The sequence below is a fragment of the Tamandua tetradactyla genome, chromosome 25 (genome assembly GCF_023851605.1).
Source record: "Tamandua tetradactyla isolate mTamTet1 chromosome 25, mTamTet1.pri, whole genome shotgun sequence".
NCBI classification, from domain to species: Eukaryota; Metazoa; Chordata; class Mammalia; order Pilosa; family Myrmecophagidae; genus Tamandua; species Tamandua tetradactyla.
Window position 1 is genome coordinate 22,549,968 of NC_135351.1, and position 23,066 is coordinate 22,573,033.

At 38.9% G+C, this 23,066-nt stretch overlaps 2 long non-coding RNA genes and 1 other non-coding gene across 5 annotated transcripts in view; 1 reads left to right on the top strand and 2 right to left on the bottom strand.

Moving 5' to 3' along the window:
• LOC143669016 (uncharacterized) overlaps positions 1-23,066 on the bottom strand; it is a 556,320-nt gene that overhangs the window by 154,316 nt on the left and 378,938 nt on the right. The gene's annotated exons all lie outside the window — the stretch shown is intronic.
• TRNAG-UCC (transfer RNA glycine (anticodon UCC)) lies at positions 1,398-1,470 on the bottom strand. The gene has a single exon. It is a non-coding gene; the product is annotated as a tRNA-Gly (tRNA).
• LOC143668909 (uncharacterized) lies at positions 5,913-6,664 on the top strand. Its single transcript, XR_013168629.1, has 2 exons — positions 5,913-6,078; positions 6,327-6,664. It is a non-coding gene; the product is annotated as an uncharacterized LOC143668909 (long non-coding RNA).

Genomic DNA, 23,066 nt, shown 5'->3' on the forward strand with positions numbered 1-23,066 from the left:
CTTTTTTGTTTAGGTTATTAGGTTTTTAATCATGTTTTGGGGGGAAAAATAGGTGCAGAAGTACAAAACTAACTTAGGCCATTTGCACAGGCAAAGGCCATGTGTTAAAATAAGTGACTTACCCAATATAGTAAGATGAACTTCTTTTTGGACACTGTAATCTCCACTTTCTCAGTTTCCTTAATTTGTTCATGACAGTAAAATTTCATTAAGGAATGTTGGGTGAAAACTAATATCAATATTATAAAGTATCACTTTCAATTTTGAATGCTTGATAGTAATGATAAAAGCAAAATATCTGTTATATTCATCTTTACTAACAAAGTTGGTATAGCAGTAAACAATAATTTCAGTATTTCAGGAGCTTGCCTTCAAGTATGGACATATGTGTACACATACACACGCACATATATACACACATATTTATATGCACTCATATACAGATATGAACATACATTTATCTATATATATCCACACAAGCACATATGTACCGAGAAAGTTGTCATAAAAATGCAGTTTAGTGCCATGCTTTTTGATAATTTAATATTTATCATGAATGCATCCCTTATACTAATTTTTACTTGATATATAACTTTAAAATAAAATACACATATCTCAAGTGTCCAGCAGATGAGTTTTGACAATTGTATCATATGTACAATCACCTTCTAAGCTGGTTTGAATTTGTTGTGTACCCCAGAAAAACCATGCCCTTTAATCCTCATTCAATATTGCTGAGTGGTACCTTTTTGACTGTGTCCATGGAAATATGACCCACCCAATTGTAGGTGGTAACTTTTGATAAGATGGTTTCCACAGAGATGTGTCTCTACCCATTCAAGGTGGGGTTGCTTACTGGAGCCCTTTAAGATGGAACCACTTTGGAAAAGCTTTAGAGCCCACACAGCCAGAAACCTTTGGAGATGAAGAAGGAAAATACCCTTGAGGGAGTTTCATGAAACAAGAAGCCTAGAGAGAAAGCTAGCAGACATCACCACATTTGCCATGTGCATCCAGTTGAGAGAGAAACCCTGAACATCATCGGCCTTCTTAAACCAAGGTATGTTTCCCTGGATGCCTCAGACTGGACACTTCTATAGCCTTGCTTTAATTTGGACATTTTCACAGCCTTAGAACATGTAAACTTGCAACTTAATAAATTCCCCTTTTAAAAGTCTTTCCATTTCTGGTATATCACATTCTGGCAGTTTGCAAACTAGAACACCATCCAAACAAGATATAGAACATTTCTATCACTAGACAAAGTTCTATAGGGCTTCTATAGGAAATCATATTTTAAAATATGCCATTATTTTGAATCTTTGTAATGATGTTTCCATTTTCTTTCTTTGCTATGTTTTTTGGGTTTTTGTTTTGTTTTGTTTTTTTGTTTTTGGTGCATGGGGTCCGGGAATCAAACCCGGGTCTCCTGCATGGAAGGCAAGCATTCTACCACTGAACCACCCATGCACCACTATGCTTTTTAATATACTGATCTTAATGGATTTTACATTTTCAGTTCACCCATCCTATGTAATGAGATTTATGGCCAGAAATAATATTTCTCAATAAAAGTAGTCTATAGCTTTCTCTTGACCCCATTCAATGTCTTCTTAGGTGTCAAAAAGATCCTTTTCCTAATTTGTACCTGGAACACAAATTCATGGTCACTGTTCCAAAATCTAGTAAGCATTCATCTCATGTTGTTCTGCTAAGTGGTTTGAAATTAATTCTCCTCTCTCTGTTGTTTATTTCACAATCTGAACCTATTGTATACATGGCAAAAAAAAAAAAAAAAAAAAAACTAACACTGTCAAATTTTCTTCTCTCAGTGTTCTTTTTGTCTACATCCTAATCAACCATTCTCTACTTCTTGGAACCATACCTCTCAGGACACAATGTTCTACAATCATTTCTTTTTCCCAAGCATCACAGTTAATACTCCCATATTGTTTTCTGAGTTTCAGTTTCAAAATTGACATCCTAGGGGAAGTACCAGTGGGATAGAGGGGCAGGCAGGAGTGCTTTGGTTGGCTCAAATGCACATGAAGCAAACAATTTTCTTTCAGTTGGCACAAACCCAGGACCTCTGCATCAGTGATCTAACCTCTTTAGTCTAGCAGGTTCACTCTGTTTCCAATAGAGAGAGAAAAAAATGAATTCCACTGCATCCTCTGTTAAGTGCCAGAGTTATTTAACATTAGTGGGAGTTGGGTTCAAATTTGGCAAAAATGGAATGATAGTCTCTATTTTTACTTTTTCTATTTTTTTTTTCCTGTGCCCTCAGGGGGATTTTAGGGAACAATTACAGACCCTGTGTTAGGGACAGCTCAAAGGACAGCATTTTAAACTGGCAGACCATTACAGTTATTCTTTATTGCCCATTTGAAGCCTTCATTCATTCACTTCACATTAATCTGTTTGCAACCACCTACATGACATTTGACTTTGTGACTCTGACTTACTCATATCTTGGGCAAGAAACATAATTAATTACTCCTTCTGAATAAATCAACCTCTGATCCTTTGCTATCCAATTCAGTACTGTAGACTTCTTATAGAGAAAACACCCCATCAAAACTATTTCACTAATGTCAGGGAGAGAGAAACCTGTTTTTATAGTATCAGAGTATGATAAAACAGTGTCTTATCTCTTTACTTTCTTCTCATTGTTTTTACAGCCATGAGAAACATTTCAGCCTTATCAGTACAGACTTCTTGTCCTCTTTATAATATAAGGAACTGGCATGGGGGCCTCAAAAGTGTGCTGGGTTAGGATTCTTGAATTCTAGGTTCTGTTACTAACAAGCTCTATAACCAAGGACAAATTGCTTACTACCGCTGGATCTCTGTTTTTTCATCTGTAAAATCAGTATCCCTTACAAACTCTCATTCTACAATGAAAGAGAAACATCATACATGCTTTCATGAGGTGTAAGATACATGGACAAGATACATCTAATTATCCAGTTATGCTGCATACTTCCAAACCTTATAGCTTAAATAACCCCTCCCTGACTTTGAGATCATCCCTTTTCTTAATTTGATAGAATTTCTCTGAGCTCAGAAGTTTAGCGTTAAATTAGCCTAATCTCACTTTACATTATAACCCGATAGTGCAATTCTGGCTACCTGATTCTTTTCCTGACTTTCTGGACTAATTACTCTCCTTTTCCTTTTTTTTTTTTTGCATGGGCAGGCACTGGGAATCACTGGCATGATGGCAGGCGAGAACTCTGCCTGCTGAGCCACCTTGGCCCACCCTAATCACTGCTTAGATTCATTTTCCTCTCTCCACATCCAAAGTTGGCTTCAAGGATGTGAGATCTGTACGATTGCACAGAGCCTGTGCTTGGTTTATAGTTCTCCCATCTCTGTCTTGAAATGTTTAATAAGTTTACCTTTGAACTTGTGTTATGTAAGTGAAGTCCTTTGGGACAATGGATCATGTACATAATCAGAGGAGAAATGCACAGCATGTGTACCCATGCTTCCTTACCCCTTCTCATCCCTACTCACATATAGTATTTTGTCTTAGTTTCCTAGAGCTACCATAATGTAGTACTGCAAACTTGTTGGCTTAAGACAATGGAAACGTACTGTCTCAGGGTTCTGCAGACTAGAAGTCTGAGTTCAAAGTGTCAGCAGGGCCAAGCTCCATCTGAAACCAAGTTTGCTTCCTTGCCTCTTCCTACCTAGCTCCTAGTGGTCTCTGGCGATACTTGGCATTCTTTGGCTTGCAGATCCAGTACTCCAATCTCTGCTTCCATCTTCATACAGCCATCTTCTCTCTGCATCTGTCTCTTCTCTTTTCATGAGGATACCAGTCATGCTGAATTTAGGGCCCAGCCTACTACAGGATGAGCTCATCACAACTAATTTCATTTGTGATGACCCAATTTCTAATAAAGTCACATTCTGAGACAATGGGAGTTAGGACTCCAACATGTCCTTTTTTTGGAGAAGGGGAGAGAAACAATTTAACCCATAATTTGGGGGTGATGGTGGGGGACAATGTTAGCCCCAAGAAGCCACACTTTTCCATTTGAATCAGAACCTGTTTCAAATGCAGAAAGAAGGCAACAGTATTCTAAGAAACACAAAAGACTAAGGAACTCTATCGTATCCTTTCTTACTAGTGTTACTTCCTTGCACTAGCCAACCACTAATGCTGCAAAATGATTACAGAAAAGGAAAGGGGAAAGTGGAGTGACCCATTGTTGTTTTTCCTTTCAGTTCTTCTTTATTCATCAGTAAGCCAAAAGTAAAGAGGTTTGGAAGAATATGTGGGGATCAAGATGTTAGATAAAAACAGTTGAGGCAGTTTTGTAGCATATTTTCACTGTACAATGCATGTTCTTTCCACTTCTGGTAAGAATGAAATACATATACATGTAGGATCTTAACATACATTGTTTTGGTGATTCTGATACAAGTCAGGTGCTCTTATTCTTGCATTTAAAACTGACATTGCACATATATAAAAAAAGGCAAAATTCATATTAATGATTTAAAATTTTAGCCTTTCTTTACTTGAGTGACATTAAATAGCAAATAAAAAACACAAGTTGAGAAAGACCACAGAAAGAAAAAGCTTTATATTTTAGTACCTTTAATGACACTTTTTTCCCTTATTTTTGAACAAAGCATTGTGAACACAGGTTTTTGAAACAATCTTCTCAATAGGCTCTGACATCTCATCAGGGTAGCACTTAAAAGAATTGTCAAGCATATCCTATACAACCCCCGTAGGTACAGGTAAGCATTTTCATTTTGCTTTGGGTCCCATAAATTATGATGCCTGCCCTGTCCATGTCTCCATCCCTGGCCTTTTTCCCAATTCATCCAGGAGGAGCCCTGCTTTCATATCAACCTTCCTAGGAAACAGAACTTCCATCCTTGAGCTCAGCTCCAGCTACCTGCTGGCTGACGTCACATTCAATCCGCCTTAGACTGTTATCAGACCACCCCACCATGGCCCTCTCCTTCCATCTTGCCCTATTTTCAACTTCTGGGAACTTCATCAATTTGCCTTCATACGCAGTGGCTTCTTGTTCACCAGCACCTGGCATTTGTCACGGGCTGCCCTCACTTTCCTTGGCTCAAATTTTGCATGCAGTCAGGGACACACGGTGGGAAAAGCCCATTCATTCTTTTTTGTTGTTTGTTTTCATATATTTATTTTTTAGAGTAGTTTTAAATTTACAGTAAGATTGTACAGAAAGTACAGAGAATCCCATATGCCCTCTCTCCCCTGTCCACCACAGAGTTTCTCCTGTTAACATCTTGTTTTAATGCAGTACATTGTTTCAATTGATAAAACTAATACCGATTTATGTAATATTAAAGTTGATGGTTTACAACAGGGTTCACTCTGTGTTGTACATTTCAATGAGTTTTGAAAAAATGCAGAGTATCATGTGTCCTCCATTACAGTTTCATATAGAATCGTTTCACTGCCCTAAAAACATCCACTGACCCTATTCATCTCCCTCCCTACCTCCCACAGAACCCCTGGCAAACAAGCTCATTGCTTTTTGGAAGCTGATTTTACATATTCTGTATTTTACGGACGGCAAAGAAATCAAAGGCCAATTCAGACATTCCTGTGTTCAAACGCAACCCCAGACCTTACAGCCTTTTCAGTAGATGGGCCCTGGCATCTCATCAAGGTAGCCCTGAAAGAACTGCCAGGCACATCCTATGGAACCCTCTTTGGTACAGGTAAACAAACTATTTGGGAACAGAACTGAGACTAGGATCAAATCTTCCAACTCCTATCATTTTGTTCCCATCCAGGTGAGGTTACTGATCGGAATCATACCATAAAAATGGTCCATCCCTGGGTCTTTGGTAGGGGTGGGAGCAGAAGACAATCGTTGTCAGTTTGGAGTTTTCGATTGCCAAGCAACGGCAGCCACGGTTGCCAGGCTTGGCCATGTGTGCTCCTTATCCCACCCCTGAGCCCTGGCTGGTCAAACTACCGTCCAAGGAGCTTGTCAGAAATGGAGAACCTCAGGCCCCTCCTCCAAACTGCAGAATCAGCATCTGCATTTCAACAAGACCCCAAGGTGGCCTGTAAGCAGTTTAAAGTTTGAGCAGGATTGGCATCTTCGATTTCAAACACTTTTAAAGGGAGAGACAGAGAGGGAGCAAGAAGGAGGATGAGGGAGGTAGGGTGGGAGGAGAGGAATGAAGGGAGGGGGAGAGAGAGAAGAGCCACTAAAAAAATCTCACATTCATCCATGTTAAATATGAAGCTGGGGACTTCATGCCATTGTTTCCTTTATTCACTTTTCTCCTTTTTCTTCCTTTTTGAATTCAAGGCTTTTGTTGTTGTTGTTGTTATACTGAAGAGCTACATGAGACAGAAAGCTTGGCAGCCTTCCCACAATCCTCAGCATGTGGGAATAGCAAGTAACAAAATGTTAGCACCTGCCAACTGGTGGTTCCCTGTAAATGTCTCTGTTAACAACCCGCGCCGCTGCTAGCAGCCATTGGAGCAAAGCGGCAAATCTGTTCCTCTCTCCGGTGTGGAAAACACCACCAAAAAAGTCACCTAATTACTTGATTAAGATGTATCAATCCTGGAAATTGTTGATCTAGAACATTAAGTCTCTGACATTTGGTTCATTCCTGATTAAACAGAATAGTTGAAACCTGACTCTGGTGTGCTGTCCTAGAGTTCCCTGTGCCGTGCAGAGAATTGTAACAGTGGGACTTTTCATGGGGGAGAAGAAAAACACAGTTTGAGGCCAAATCCTTTCAGCTTTCTCAATGCATCCTTTCAGCAAACCCCTGTGGTAATAATGGGGGAAAATGGATGACCTTAGAGAGATTGGGACTGTTTTTACAAGTCCCTGACAATAGTTGGGAAAATCGTCATTTTTTTTTAAAACATCCTAATTCTCTTGTTACTGGAAAACACTGAGTATTTTCTCCCATATTACAAAGATCTCCATGTTTAAATGCATTGTTGGGGAGGATTTGTACCTGTACAGTCTCACATCCAAATTCCCTTCACTCCCTCCCCACAACATGCAGTTCATCTGGTTTAGTCATTACCCACCTGAGACAGGAATGGATGCAATCCAGTGACAAGCTGCCATCTTTGCTCATGAATTGCCATTGCCACATTAGGAGCAGCAGGTGGCCCACTTTCAGGGATCACCAGCACCAAGTTGAACAATAACAAAAAAGTTCTTCCAAAAGATTGAGTTTTCTTGGAAAGGTAAGGTGAGGGGAAAGAAGAATAGGATAGCACCCTGTTTGGGTCAGGGTTCTCTAGAGAAACCAAACCAACAGACACACTCATGTATTTGAACATTTATAGAGATTTACTTTAAGGAACTGGCTCACATGATTGCGGGGATGCCGGGACTGGCAAGCCTAAATTTTGTAGGGTAGGCACTAGAGGAGTGATATTGAAGTCTTCTTGGAACTCTGGGATTTTTGCTTTCAGAGTCCTCCAACTGATTGGATGACACCCGCCCACATTATCAAGTATATTCTCCTTTACTTAAAGACAACTGATTGTAGATGCTAGTCACATCTATGAAGCCCTTCCACAGCAACACCTAGGACAGCATTTGACCAACCAACTGGACACATAAAATTAGCCACCATACACCCCCCAAGGTATTGTACTTTCTGTGCTTATTTTTAACTAGTAGAACTTTTCTCCTACAAATGCCTTCTTCAGTTTCAAAGGGATGGAAATTTGCTTTTATTATCCACTTTCTGTTGGCAATCAGGTAGGGTCATTTACCAGATTTCTTGATCCCCTGACTACTGTCACACATACAGAAACACAGAGATGATTGTTTAAAATGAGCCCAGCCTTCTGACGATTCCTTGAGCGTAATGAAATGAACCAGGTAGCAAGACAATATCACCTGTGGCCATACATATTTGCAGATAAGTAACCCTGTTTGGCCCAGTGCCAAGTGCATCCAATCCATTGATATGATCTCAAACTTCAAAGAAAGGTGATTTTACCTACTTAATATTATCATAGTTGAAGAACTAGGATCCCATAAAGAAAAGGAGACACTGGAGGCTCCCTGTTAGACCATCAGTATATGAATTTGTTTCAGTTGACACAAAGATGACTTTACAAGCTGAATAGTTCCTACTTTGCCAAAGTAACAGGGAGAATTTCCAGAGTTCGGCAATTACCCCTCCCTCCCCACATGAAGTGATATCACAGCAAGGCTTACTCTATCTTGACCACCATTCTGCCCAAATCTTCTAAGACAAACTCAATTTTAAATATCATATCTTATTATCATAGCATGTGCTCTTAGTTATCATAATAGCATACCCTCTCTCTGTAAACCTCAAAAATGACCTATGTATCTAACCTATATTTCTTAGTCTGCCTCATAATGAAAAATGACTCAAATGTCCTCTTCCAAACCATGCTCTTCTCTTGGATTCAGAAATGTAGTCATGGTATACAGGTCAATGGGAAGACATCTGGTTGTTCTGTTTTGTTTTGAAGCACTTCTATCATATTTTAAATACAACAGGCTATGTGCCCATCTTCCTTTTATCCTTTTGGTGGAGCAATTCAGCAAAACCCAAAGAAGGACACTTAAAGATATGTATGATAATTTCAAAGTATAATAGCCACTGACAAGAGGAAACACACAGATTCTCCAAAAACATTGTTGGAACCCATATCCTCATCTCCATTTCCACTATCACTGCCACGAACTCCTCATTTCTTTGGCTCTTGGGTTTTCTCACAGTAGTCCATCCTCTTCACTGCCCAAGAGTTTGATTTCCAAAACAAAAATCTGAATCCCTGCTGGCCTTCCTCACTCTTTAACATGTTCTTCAGCCTGAAAGTCTAGCTTCTTATCACCAGTCATTTCTCCATTGTAAATTCTATGCTTTACCTGATTGGACTTGCTTCCATTTTCAAACACACTGCTCATGCTGTTTTTCCACGGTTTTGTTCATGCTCTTCTCTTTGTGGAGTGCCCTTCATCTCCTTGTCTAGGGACAGGACAGCACCATATCATGTCTTCTATGAAATTTTCACTGATCCCCATGGATTCTTCCTACCTTGTGTACTCATTACAATTTGTCCAGCATTTTCTCAAAAAATGCTCATATTATTTTTATTTCATATCTATTTGCCTGTTACATCGTGAGTTTCTTAAAGGCAGGAACCATGCTGAATTTATCTTTCCTGTCCCCAACGTCCAGCAAGAATGTAGCATACAGTGATCATTCAGTATACATTTCAAAATGAGTCCTTGTCTGGAATATTGAGGATTGAGACTCTATGTGTGACTTGAATATGAAGTGGCAGAATGTTTTCACCCAAATTCCAGAAGACTTGACTTTACCATTAAAACTACTGATCAAAGCATTATTACCATTAGAAGTCACAGATACCCAGTTCTGCAACAGAATAGGGTAAAGGGTTGAGAGAAGAGACACAAAGAGAGCCGTTAAAGGTTATTTTTCTATCCGTGAGAATTATTTGAACAATTTTCACTTTTCTGACCCTGAACCACAAGCTTCCAAAGAAGTCCACCTACACATGGTTTCCTGATGAGGTCAGCATGAGGCACACTTGAGTGCTTGCTACTGTTGTTTATCTAAGCAGGAGCAGGTAACAACTGGTACAGTTTCAACCTTACAGTTAAATGAAAAATGATTTGGCACAGACTTCAAACTATGTTAACATGATTGAGCAGAGTGGGGGTGGAGGCAAATTTAATTCTACATCTCTGTATGGAAAAGATTGATCCTTTCTCTATTTATAATGCATAATCCCCTAAATAGGTAGTAATAGTAATAGTGTATTAAAACAGAATATGTCATTATACCTATATGTCATTTATTATAAAGTAAAATCAATTGAAATAAGAGTGGTTTCTGATCCAATAGAATTAAAATGAAATAATTCTCAAAAGTGAAAAGAAAAGTATCTGCTTGAAATAATACTGCTATCTGAAGGTCTTTGAATTGAGCCTTGTATATACAGAAAACAAAAGGCTGTCTTGGCACTTTTGCAATTTTAAATCTTTTGCACTTGTCTTTAACTTTAGTCCTTCATGGTATCCTGTTTCTTTCTAACATAGCAAATGCTTCGCACTTACATCAACATCTCCAACTGTCTGCTTTCTTAGGATGCACCTAATAAAGGTCTGTGTTATTTCATCTGAAATTGCCCTGAGAAAAGAGCACTCAATTTAATATATACATAGTAAAAATGCTCTGTTTGAATGGATGCATAACATATAGAAGGCTGGCACCCTTCACTGGGCAGCTAGGACCAGTAATCCAGGCCACATTTCTGAGCCATAGTGCCCTACCATATTGGGAGGTCAGAAAGGGGAGTAGTATCTCAGATCCCATGAGGGTACCCTCCTCAGCATTTGTAGATATGGGTCATTGTCAAAGATAATCTATTCCACCCCACCCCCACACCCACACCCTCCACTATTGGCTTGATGATCCTAAAGACTTCAATTTGAGTTCGAAACACCTCTCACAATTGGAGAAGGTCGCAAAGCCCAACCCATTATGACACAAAGGAATAAGTAAACAGGATCAGATCTTTCTATAAGACTTTTTTTTTCCTGATGACTAATTCATCATCAGGGAAAGTGGGGATAAGAACAAATAAACCTAGAGAGGATGGGAAAGGGAATTTCTAACTTGAAGAGGGAGGACACAATGAAGGAAGACTTAAAACTGAAAAGAAACCATCAGCAATTTAACCTATTTGCTCACAATTGATAAAAAATAATAAAATATTAGCAATAGTAAATAATTCAGTGTTATTTTATGTCAGACTGTGCTAACCACATTTCATAGTGTGATCTGATTTAATCCTCTAAAAGAATCCTGGGAGGCAGATAGTATTATATTCATTTCACAAATAAACAAAGGCTACAGATGATAATTAACCTGCCCAAGGTCATATAGTTTAAGAAGTGGTGCAACTTGAATTGAAACTCAGGTAGGTATGCCTCTAAATTCCATGCTCTTAAAAACACATTATGTTTATGTAGTGCTTTCTGCATATGAAATTCTTATATGTGGCCTCTCCAACCCCAATTCCCACATTAAAGTGTAATAAAATTTAATGGCAGCTGTGGCAAGATTGGGGTCAAGGCAGAAACTGAGTTGTCATAAAGACACTAATGAAAGTAACACTTTGCATACCTGGATTTTGAACTTAAGAAAACCCTGCCAGCTTGTGGTGATAATAGGGCATTTTGTTGGAATTCAATGGGTAGGTCAGATGGGGAATTCAGTTTGTGATATGTTGCAACCCTATTGGCTTAAAGGATTGCAGCAAAGGAAATCAACTATCCAAACTGTGACTCCAACACATGGCTCAGAAGGGCTGGGCCACATCCCCGCAACTAAACGTATTCCCCCAATGAAAGGAACTTTCCATTTACATTTTGCATTTAATGGTATCAACCACATTTGATGGCTACTAATAAAGATCAACCACAGCTAGATGTTCATTTGAGCAGCGAATAGCTACTGAGCTTAACTGCTGGCCATCACCATGGTAGGTGCTGAGGACTCAGCAGCAGTGGTGGCAGTCAAGGTTGCTCCTTTGGCAGAGCTTGCAGTCTAATAGGAAAGAGCTGCTCATTTAAAAGCAAGCGAGTAATAGAGAAATTATCAGAGAATTAAAATGGAGCAATGTAAAGGTGAGATGATTTAAAGTGGAGGTCTCTAGGAAGAGGAGTCAATCATGACAAGACCAAGAGGAAAAGCATTATAACACGTGCTGCTCTCTTCTGAAGGACTTTTGATGCATTTTATTGACCATCCTGGGCAATTAACCTTCTGTTACTCTATTATCTCCAGCCAGAATCAGTTTATTTTGCAAATAAAACTGTAAAAATAAGAAAAGTTGTTTTCTTACCAACCATTCTTTAAAAATCCTGAAAACACAACCAATGACCAATTCTGAAGCATCTTTTCTTCTCATAACTAACTGAGGAAAGGATAGATTTTTTTTTAAAAAGTAAGTTTATAGATAAGCGTTTGGTAAAATGTTACTCTTCCCAGGAGAAAGAGAAGCAGCTTTGCAAAGAGTAGCACTATTTCCAAATATCTCCTCAAGAACTTCTCTTCAAAAACCATACGCTTTTGAGACTTCCAGAGAAGATGGCAGCTTAGTAAGGCGCGCGGGTCTGAGTTCCTCCTTCAGAACAACTAATAAAGAACTAGAAACAGTACAGAACAGCTCCCAGAGCCACAACAGAGACCAGACACACAGCGTACCCCATTCTGGACCGGCTGGACCGGCTAAGAGACTCCACTACGGTGAGGTCCCCGAGAGGCACGCACTTCCCTGAGCCACGGCGGCTGGTGGCCAGAGCCCCTCCCTCCCTCCTTCCCAGGCCGGCTGGGAGCTCTGGATCAGCGGTTCCCCAAGCAGCCGCGGCCGGCGCCCCTTCCACACACGCAGCTTCCCGGGCCAGCTGGGAGCCTCGGAACAGCGGTTCCCCAAGCTGCGGTGGCCGGCGACCACAGCCTCTTCCACACATGCGGCTTCCCAGGCCGGCTAGGAGCCTCGGAACATCGGTTCCCCAAGCCGCGGTGGCTGGCGACCCTCCCCCACAGGAGACTTCCCAGAGGGAAAGGAAAGAGTCTCCAACAGTAGAAGAGACTGAGCCCAGCCTAACACCAATAGTGGCATTAATGAACAACTCTGACTACTAAAAATAGGCCCTCAGCTCAGGCGAAACTGATCAAGGCGGAAGTCGCCTATTGGGCTAACTGAAAAAGAGGAAAGGGGGCAAAACAGAGCCTTCTACGGCTGTTTCTACAGAGGCTTCATTGCCTCTGGGCTCAGCGCTGGGATTACACAGGTTGCAACTGCCCCGAACGCAGAAAGAGGCTGCTTTCACGGCTCTCTACCACCTGAACCTTCCCTGTTGGAGGGGTGAAATGCAACTCAGGTGGAATCCCTCTCTCAAGGAATTCAGATTCCAGGACTTCACAATTTGAAGCCATTAAAACCAACCTACAACCTTTCCTCTGTCTCCACCACACACCCAGCAGTGAGAGTCTTCCAAAGTTAAAGGAGCCACAACATCTTTTGCTGGTGGGACCCACAGACAGACAAGCACCACATACTGGGCAGGATAAGAAAAACAGAGCCCAGAGACTTCACAGGAAAGTCTTTCAACATGCTGGGTCCCACACTCAGGGAAATCTGATTAAATGCCCAGACACCAGCAAAAAATAAGAAATCACACCAGGAAAATTGAAGATATAGCCCAGTCAAAGGAACAAACCAATAGCTCAAATGAGATACAGGAGCTGAGACAACTAATTCTGAATATATGAACAGAAATGGAAAACCTCTTCAAAAACCAAATCAATAAATTGAGGGAGGACATGAAGAAGGCATGGGATCAACAAAAAGAAGAAATGGAAAGTCTGAAAAACAAATCACAGAACTTATGGGATTGAAAAACACAGTAGAAGAGATGAAAAAAACAATGGAAACCTACAATAGTAGATTTAAAGAGACAGAGGCTAGAATTAGTGACCTGGAGGATAGAACATCTGAAATCCAAAAAAAAACAGAAACTATAGGGAAAAGAATGGAAAAATTTGAGCAGGGGCTCAGGGAATTGAATGATAATATGAAGCGCACAAATATACGTGTTGTGGGTGTCCCAGAAGGAGAAGAGAAGGGAAACGGAGGAGAAAAACTAATGGAAGAAATTATCACTGAAAATTTCCCAACTCTTATGAAAGACCTAAAATTACAGATCCAAGAAGTGCAGTGCACCCCAAAGAGAATAGACCCAAATAGGCATTCTCCAAGACACTTACTAGTTAGAATGTCAGAGGTCAAAGAGAAAGAGAGGATCTTGAAAGCAGCAAGAGAAAAACAATCCATCACATACAAGGGAAACCCAATAAGACTATGTGTAGATTTCTCAGCAAAAACCATGGAAGCTAGAAGACAGTGGGATGATATATTTAAATTACTAAAAGAGAAAAACTGCCAACCAAGACTTCTATATCCAGCAAAATTGTCCTTCAAAACTGAGGGAGAAATTAAAACATTTTCAGACAAAAAGTCACTGAGAGAATTTGTGACCAAGAGACCAGCTCTGCAAGAAATACTAAAGGGAGCACTAGAGTCAGATACGAAAAGACAGAAGAGAGAGGTATGGAGAAGAGTGTAGAAAGAAGGAAAATCAGATATGATATATATAATACAAAAGGCAAAATGGTAGAGGAAAGTATTACCCAAACAGTCCAAATGTTAATGGACTGAATTCCCCAATCAAAAGACATAGACTGGCAGAATGGATTTTAAAAAAAGGATCCTTCTATATGCTGTCTACAGGAAACACATCTTAGACCCAAGGATAAACATAGGTTGAAAGTGAAAGGTTGGGAAAAGATATTTCATGCAAATAACAACCAGAAAAGAGCAGGAGTAGCTATACTAATATCCAACAAATTAGACTTCAAATGTAAAACAGTTAAAAGAGACAAAGAAGGACACTATCTACTAATAAAAGGAACAACTAAACAAGAAGACATAACAATCATAAATATTTATGCACCGAATCAGAATGCCCCAAAATACATGAGGAATACACCGCAATCACTGAAAAGGGAAATAGACACATCTACCATAATAGTTGGAGACTTCAATTCATCACTCTCATCAATGGACAGAACATCTAGACAGAGGATCAATAAAGAAACAGAGAATTTGAATATTACAATAAATGAGCTAGACTTAACAGACATTTATAGGACATTACACCCCACAACAGCAGGATACACCTTTTTCTCAAGTGCTCATGGATCATTCTCAAAGATAGACCATATGCTGGGTCACAAAGCAAGTCTCAACAAATTTAAAAAGACTGAAATCATACACAACACTTTCTCGGATCATAAAGGAATGAAGTTGGAAATCAATAATAGGCAGAGTGTCAGAAAATTCACAAATACGTGGAGGCTCAACAACACACTCTTAAACAACCAGTGGGTCAAGGAAGAAATTACAAGAGAAATTAGTAAATATCTCGAGGCGAATGAAAATGAAAACACAACATATCAAAACCTATGGGACGCAGCAAAGGCAGTGCTAAGAGAGAAATTTATTGCCCTAAATGCCTATATCAGAAAAAAAGAAAAGGCAAAAATTCAGGAATTAACTGTCCACTTGGAAGAACTGTCCACTTGGAGAAAGAACAGCAAACTGACCCCAAAGCAAGCAAAAGGAAAGAAATAACAAAGATTAGAGCATAAATAAATGAAATTGAGAACATGAAAACAATAGAGAAAATCAGTAAGACCAGAAGTTGGTTCTCTGAGAAAATCAATAAGATTGATGGGCCCTTAGCAAGATTGACAAAAAGAAGAAGAGAGAGGACACAAATAAATAAGATCAGAAATGGAAGAGGAGACATAACCACTGACCTCACAGAAATAAAGGAGGTAATGACAGGATACTATGAACAACTTTACGCTAATAAATACAACAATGTAGATGAAATGGACAAGTTCCTAGAAAGGCATGAACAGCCAACTTGGACTCAAGAAGAAATAGATGACCTCAACAAACCAATCACAAGTAAAGAAATTGAATCAGTCATTCAAAGATTTCCAAAAAGAAAACTCCAGGACCAGACGGCTTCACATGTGAATTCTACCAAACATTCCAGAAAGAATTAGTACCAACTCTGCTCAAACTCTTCAAAAAAATCGAAGTGGAGGGAAAGCTACCTAATTCATTCTATGAAGCCAACATCACCCTCATACCAAAACCAGGCAAAGATATTACAAAAAAAGAAAACTACAGACTAATCTCTCTAATGAATATAGATGCAAAAATCCTCAACAAAATTCTAGCAAACTGAATCCAACAACACATTAAAAGAATTATACATCATGACCAAGTAGGATTCATCCCAGGTATGCAAGGATGGTTCAACATAAGAAAATCAATTAATGTAATACACCATATCAACAAATCAAAGCAGAAAAATCACATGATCATCTCAATTGATGCAGAGAAGGCATTTGACAAGATTCAACATCCTTTCCTGTTGAAAACACTTCAAAGGATAGGAATACAAGGGAACTTCCTTAAAATGATAGAGGGAATATATGAAAAACCCACAGCTAATATCATCCTCAATGGGGAAAAATTGAAAACTTTCCCCCTAAGATCAGGAACAAGACAAGGATGTCCATTATCACCACTATGATTCAACATCATGTTGGAGGTTCTAGCCAGAGCAATAGGACAAGAAAAAGAAATACAAGGCATCAAAATTGGAAAGGAAGAAGTAAAACTATCACTGTTCGCAGATGGTATGATACTATACGTCGAAAACCCGGAAAAATCCACAACCAAACTACTAGAGCTAATAAATGAGTGCAGCAAAGTAGCAGGTTACAAGATCAACATTCAAAAATCTGTAGCGTTTCTATACACTACAATGAACAAGTTGAGGGGGAAATCAAGAAACGAATTCCATTTACAATTGCAACTAAAAGAACAAAGTACTTAGGAATAAATTTAACTAAAGAGACAAAAGACCTATATAAAGAAAACTACAAAAAACTGTTAAAAGAAATCACAGAAGACCTAAATAGATGGAAGGGCATACCATGTTCATGGATTGGAAGACTAAATATAGTTAAGATGTCAATCCTACCTAAATTGATTTACAGATTAAATGCAATACCAATCAAAATCCCAATAACTTATTTTTCAGAGAGAAAAAACAATAAGCAAATTTATCTGAAAGGGCAAGGTGCCCCGAATTGCTAAAAGTATCTTGAGGAAAAAAAACGAAGCTGGAGGTCTCACGCTGCCTGACTTTAAGGCATATTATGAAGCCACAGTGGTCAAAACAGCATGGTATTGGCATAAAGATAGATATATCGACCAATGGAATCGAATAGAGTGCTCAGATATAGACCCTCTCATCTATGGACATTTGATCTTTGATAAGGCAGTCAAGCCAACTCACCTGGGACAGAACAGTCTCTTCAATAAATGGTGCCTAGAGAACTGGATATCCATATGCAAAAGAATGAAAGAAGACCCGTATCTCACACCCTATACAAAAGTTAACTCAAAATGGATCAAAGATCTAAACATTAGGTCTAAGACCATAAAACAGTTAGAGGAAAATGTAGGGAGATATCTTATGAAACTTACAATTGGAGGCGGTTTTATGGACCTTAAACCTAAAGCAAGAGCACTGAAGAAAGAAAGAAAGAAATGGGAGCTCCTCAAAATTAAACACTTTTGTGCATCAAAGAACTTCATCAAGAAAGTAGAAAGACAGCCTACACAATGGGAGACAATATTTGGAAACGACATATCAGATAAAGGTCTAGTATCCAGAATTTATAAAGAGATTATTCAACTCAACAACAAAAAGACAGCCAACCCAATTACAAAATGGGAAAAAGACTTGAACAGACACCTATCAGAAGAGGAAATACAAATGGCCAAAAGGCACATGAAGAGATGCTCAATGTCCCTGGCCATTAGAGAAATGCAAATCAAAACCACAATGAGATATCATCTCACACCCACCAGAATGGCCATTATCAACAAAACAGAAAATGACAAGTGCTGGAGAGGATGCAGAGAAAGAGGCACACTTATCCACTGTTGGTGGGAATGTCAAATGGTGCAACCACTGTGGAAGGCAGTTTGGCGGTTCCTCAAAAAACTGAATATAGAATTGCCATACGACCCAGCAATACCATTGCTAGGTATCTACTCAAAGGACTTAAGGGCAAAGACACAAATGGACATTTGCACACCAATGTTTATAGCAGCATTATTTAGAATCGCAAAGAGATGGAAACAGCCAAAATGTCCAACAACAGACGAGTGGCTAAACAAACTGTGGTATATACATACGATGGAATATTATGCAGCTTTAAGACAGAATAAACTTATGAAACATGTAATAACATGGATGGACCTAGAGAACATTATGCTGAGTGAGACTCGCCAAAAACTAAAGGACAAATACTGTATGGTCCCACTGATGTGAACTGACATTAGAGAATAAACTTGGAATATGTCATTGGTAACAGAGACCATCAGGAGTTAGAAACAGGGTAAGATAATGGGTAATTGGAGCTGAAGGGATACAGACTGTGCAACAGGACTAGATACAAAAACTCAAAAATGGACAGCACAATACTACCTAATCATAATGTAATTATGTTAAAACACTGAATGAAGCTGCATCTGAGCTATAGTTTTTTTTGTTTGTTTGTTTTTTATATATATTTTTTTCTCTATATTATCATTTTATTTCTTTTTCTGTTGTCTTGCTATTTCTTTTTCTAAATTGATGCAAATGTACTAAGAAATGATGATCATACATCTATGTGATAATATTAAGAATTACTTATTGCATATGTAGAATGGAATGATTTCTAAATGTTGTGTTAGTTAATTTTTTTTTAATTAATAAAAAAAAAAAAAAACTATACCCTTTTTGCCAGTGTGTTTAAAGCAACCGTGGTAGATTTTCTAACACCTCTTTTTACCCAAGATGATAAAGATAAGATAGGAACAGGTTCTGCAGATAGGAATCGGTCTCCAGAAAGTTTAGTAGAAGGCAACTGTTTGAGGAAGCAGATTAGGAAGAACATTAAAAGTAATAGGATATAGAGTATATTAAGCAGTTAATCAAAAAGTATTGTCAAAGTCCCTTGACGGATAGGAGAAAAAATAAGAAACCATTAAACGCTACCATCAGAGAATCCCTTGATACTGTGTCAAACTTTAGGGACACCCAAATCAATAGGCCAAGCCCTTGATCTTGAGGCTTACTCTTGTGAAGCTTATGTTGGTAGCAGAGAAGCTTAGCCTACTTAAATGTATGACTAAGAGTTACTTCTGGAGGACCTCTTGTGGCTCAGATGTGGCCTCACTCTCTCTAAGCCCAACTCTGCAGGTGAAATCACTGCCCTATACGCCCCCAACCCCCACCTCTGCCATGGGACATGACATCCAGGGGTGAAAGTCTCCCTGGCAGTATGGGATATGACTCCCACTGATTAATTCAGCCCTGGTACCATGGAATCAACAATTCCATCCTGACCAAAATGGGGAAAAGAGTAACAGATATAGTATCAGTGGCAGAAAGAGTTCAAATAGAGTCGAAAGGCTACTCTGGAAGTTGCTCCTATGCAAGCTTCAGCTAGACATTGCTACCTATCATAACCTGCCAAACCCCAACCAGGACTATTCCAGTCAATCTTAAAGAACACGTAGGGCAATATATAAGATTCCACAAGGGTTCCATGCACTAGAGTGGCTTTCCAGAAACCTACAACCTCCAGATGGGTCCCCTGACCAGATAAGTTCTGAACCCTAGAGGGTCCAGCCTCTCCAGAACATCAGATAGTTCCATCTCCCTACCCCATATTATTGACAGACCCTTTCAACATGAAAAAGTTAAAATGGTCATAGCCCAAACACCTCTGAAGAGATGGAGAGAAAGATCAACGGTGATGGTGGAGGTATACAGAAAACATAGGATTTAATAAATGAATATGATTGCTGAATCATTAAATTGATATCTCTTTTAATCTCCAGTATTTAAGAGCAACTAGAAGTAAAAGCCTAAAATTGGGCAATTGTAACCCATGCCAAACTCTGAAATATGCTCTACAACTAATTGTGGTGCTGCGCTTTGAAATTTATTGCTTTTTTGTATAAATGTTATTATTCACAAAAAAGAAAAAAAAGTCAATTGTGATGATAAAAAAATATGTTAGCCTTCTAGCCTCCTATTTTCTGGAGCAGCTAGAAGAAAAAATCTGAGAGGATCGTATGGTAGCCCATGACAAATTCTGGGATCTGTTCTGTAACTATCTGTTGAAGAGTGCTTTGAAAACTATTGCTTTTTTCTTTCTTTGCTTTGTATACATGTTATATTATACATTTTAAAAAGTTTTTTTAAAAAAGCAATAGGATGACTTTGTTCTTGGACAGTGATTGTCAAGCTTTAGCATCCATCATAATTACCTGGGGGTCTTGTTGAAGCACTGATTGCTAGCCCCCACCTTTGATTTCTCAGATTTGGTAGGCAAAGAGTGAAGCGTGAGAATTTGCATTTCTAACAAGTTCCCCCATGTGGTTCTCAACCCTGGTTGCACATCAGAATCCCCTGAAGAGCTGTCAATCAATGTTAGTGCCCTTAGCCCCACACAGGAGCATGGTTATTCAATTTGTCCGGTGTGAATTTGGGAACAGCTTATTTTTAGAAGGCTTTTTAGGTGACTCTAAAGTGCACCCAGAAGTGAAAACTACTAATGTATAAACAAACATGGTCACCCAAGGACTCAACTGGTTCTTCCAATAACAGAATGCAAACATTTATTTGATGCCAAATGCTTGTACAGCTGCATGTTCTGAATTTATCTGAAATAATAAAACATTCAACTTTAACATGTGTTTTGAAGTTTGAATTCAACTCATTGGCAACAGAATATTTCAACCTGATGTTTAACTCAGTGTTGAGTGTCCAAATGTTTGAAATTAATGGATAATTAATGCTTCTCCTGCCCAGAGTTCAGAAAGATATTTGATATTGGTTAGAAAACTTTAGAGAGCCTTGCTATTCAAAGTGTTGTAAGTGGGTAGGCAGCTGGGGCTTATTAAAAATGCAGAATATCAGACCCTATCCCAGACCTACTGAACCAGAATCTTCACTTTTCCAAGCTCCTCAGGTGATTCACATGTGATCAAAGTTTCAGTGCATTGTTTAAAGGGCAAAAAAGCTCCTTTTTTTTAATTGAGTGACCTTTACTAAAAGTCAAAGCGGGATATTCTAAAACATTCAAAATGAGGCTGGCCATGGTGACTCAGCAGGCAGAATTCTCGCCTGCCATGCTGGAGACCCGGGTTCGATTCCCAGTGCCTTCCCATGCAAAAAAATAAACAAACAAACAAATAAAACATTCAAAATGAATGAAAAAAGTCACAAAAGTCCAAGCAGATTGATGAAGCCTAGTAAGAAGACATCTTCCTAACCTGGATAATAAATATTCAAGCCTATTTCTCTGTAATAAAGATGTAACGGGTAGGAGGCTACTCAACCAAATATCCCATGGAATATAGCTACACATGAAAATTATTTAGAAATTTTAAAATTGTTTCTTTTATTCTCCCAAGATCATTGATAATTAATTGCCCACTCATGAGTCTGAAGAAAGAAACACTATTAATCAGGCTTTGTGAGGGACCTTAAAACATTGTGAAAGATTCAGAGAAGCTGAAGAAGGGATTCTACCCACATAAAGCCCACAGGTTAATGTGCTGACTTCCTTAAGACTAGCTCTCACACTGTTCTGATTTTAACAAAACAAAGCCAATTTGAAGCTCATGTATAGACTTTTTGCCCAAGATTATTTGAAAATGTTTTTTAAAGAATTCGACATTTCATTTTATTGATGAGGAGAGCTTTTTCTATGCAGAATTATATAATTATCATAGCTTGTGAACACATTGGCTTAAGCCACAGTGAAAAATACACATAAACAAGAGAGCCTCATATGTGACTACTGAGCAGTCTTCATTTATTATAGCAATACTAATCGACCAGAAGTATAAAACATAAAATAATCATCCGTTATTGCCATTTCTCCGTATTAATAACATCACAGTTAGGAGTGGTTTTGTGCTGTTTATTATATTTTCTTAATTTGGATTGAATTTGTCTGCATTTTTCCCTCTCTATTTCACATATCTAGAAATGGAAACTAATCGATTCATTTAATTATTTTAGTTAATCCAATTAATTGGAAGCACTACCGGTAATGGACATCATTATAGTTCCTGTTTAAATATGACATTGCCATTCCATTAAGTATTTAATTTTGAACTGAAGGTGTATCCAACCATGTGTTTTTGGTGCTTCCAAAGAGAAGTCACAAACAGAAGGATTCCAGGAGCAAAATGAAGAAACCTGAAAACAGAGTTTTCCTATAGTTCTAAGAGAATCTAAAAGATACCCCTTTTTGAATGAACAAAACAGGCATTCATCAAAAGCCGAGTGTTCTGGATATCTATAGATGTATAACACATCACCCTGACACTTGAATTTATTGTGATTCCCCACACTTCTGTGGGTTGACTGAGCACAGGTGGGTGGTTTGTGCTCAGGGATCCCTCAGGCAGTTGCAGTCAAACTCCTTTGGGATGGATCGTCCAGAAGGTTCACGGGAAGAGCTGGCAGTTGATGCTGGCTGTTGGCAGGCAGCTGAGCTAGGGCTGCTGATCCCAGTGCTTCTCCATGCGGCTTGGGTTTCTCAAGTCACAATGGCTGGGTTCCAAAACTTAGTGTTCCAAAAGACTGAAAGTGGAAGTGTATTTGTTTTCTATTGCCACATAACAGTTTACCACAAACTAAAGCAGCATAAAACACCATCCATTTATTATCTCATGGTGTGCAGCACAGAAGTCTGGGCACAGCTTTGCTGGATCTCACCAGGCTTCATTCAAGGTGTCAGTTGGGGCTGTGGTCTCATTAAAGGCTCAGCATCCCCTTTCAAACAATAAACCTCATGGCAACTTGCTTTTTCAAGGCCAACAGGATAGCATCTCTGAGCTCAGGAAAGGCAATGCTCTTTAAGAAACCCAGCATATTCACAAACCACTCAGTTCACCCACTGAAAGTATACAATTCAATTGTTTTGTATATACAGAGATGTGCAACCACCACCACAATCCAATTTTGGAGTATTTTTATCACCCCAAAAAGAAACCCCATGCCCAAAAGCAGTTATTCTCCAGCCCTAGGCAACTAATTTATCGTACACTTTTGCCTGTTCTGGCTATATCATATAAATGGACTCATAAACTATGTGGTCTGTTGGAACTTGCTTCTTTGCCTTAGCATAATATTTTCAAGATTCATCCATGTTGTAGCATGTTTCAGTACTTCATTCCTTTTTATTGTTGAATAATATTCCTTTTGTGATATAACATTTTATTCACCTATTCATCAGCTGATAGACATTTAGACTGTTTCTACTCTTTG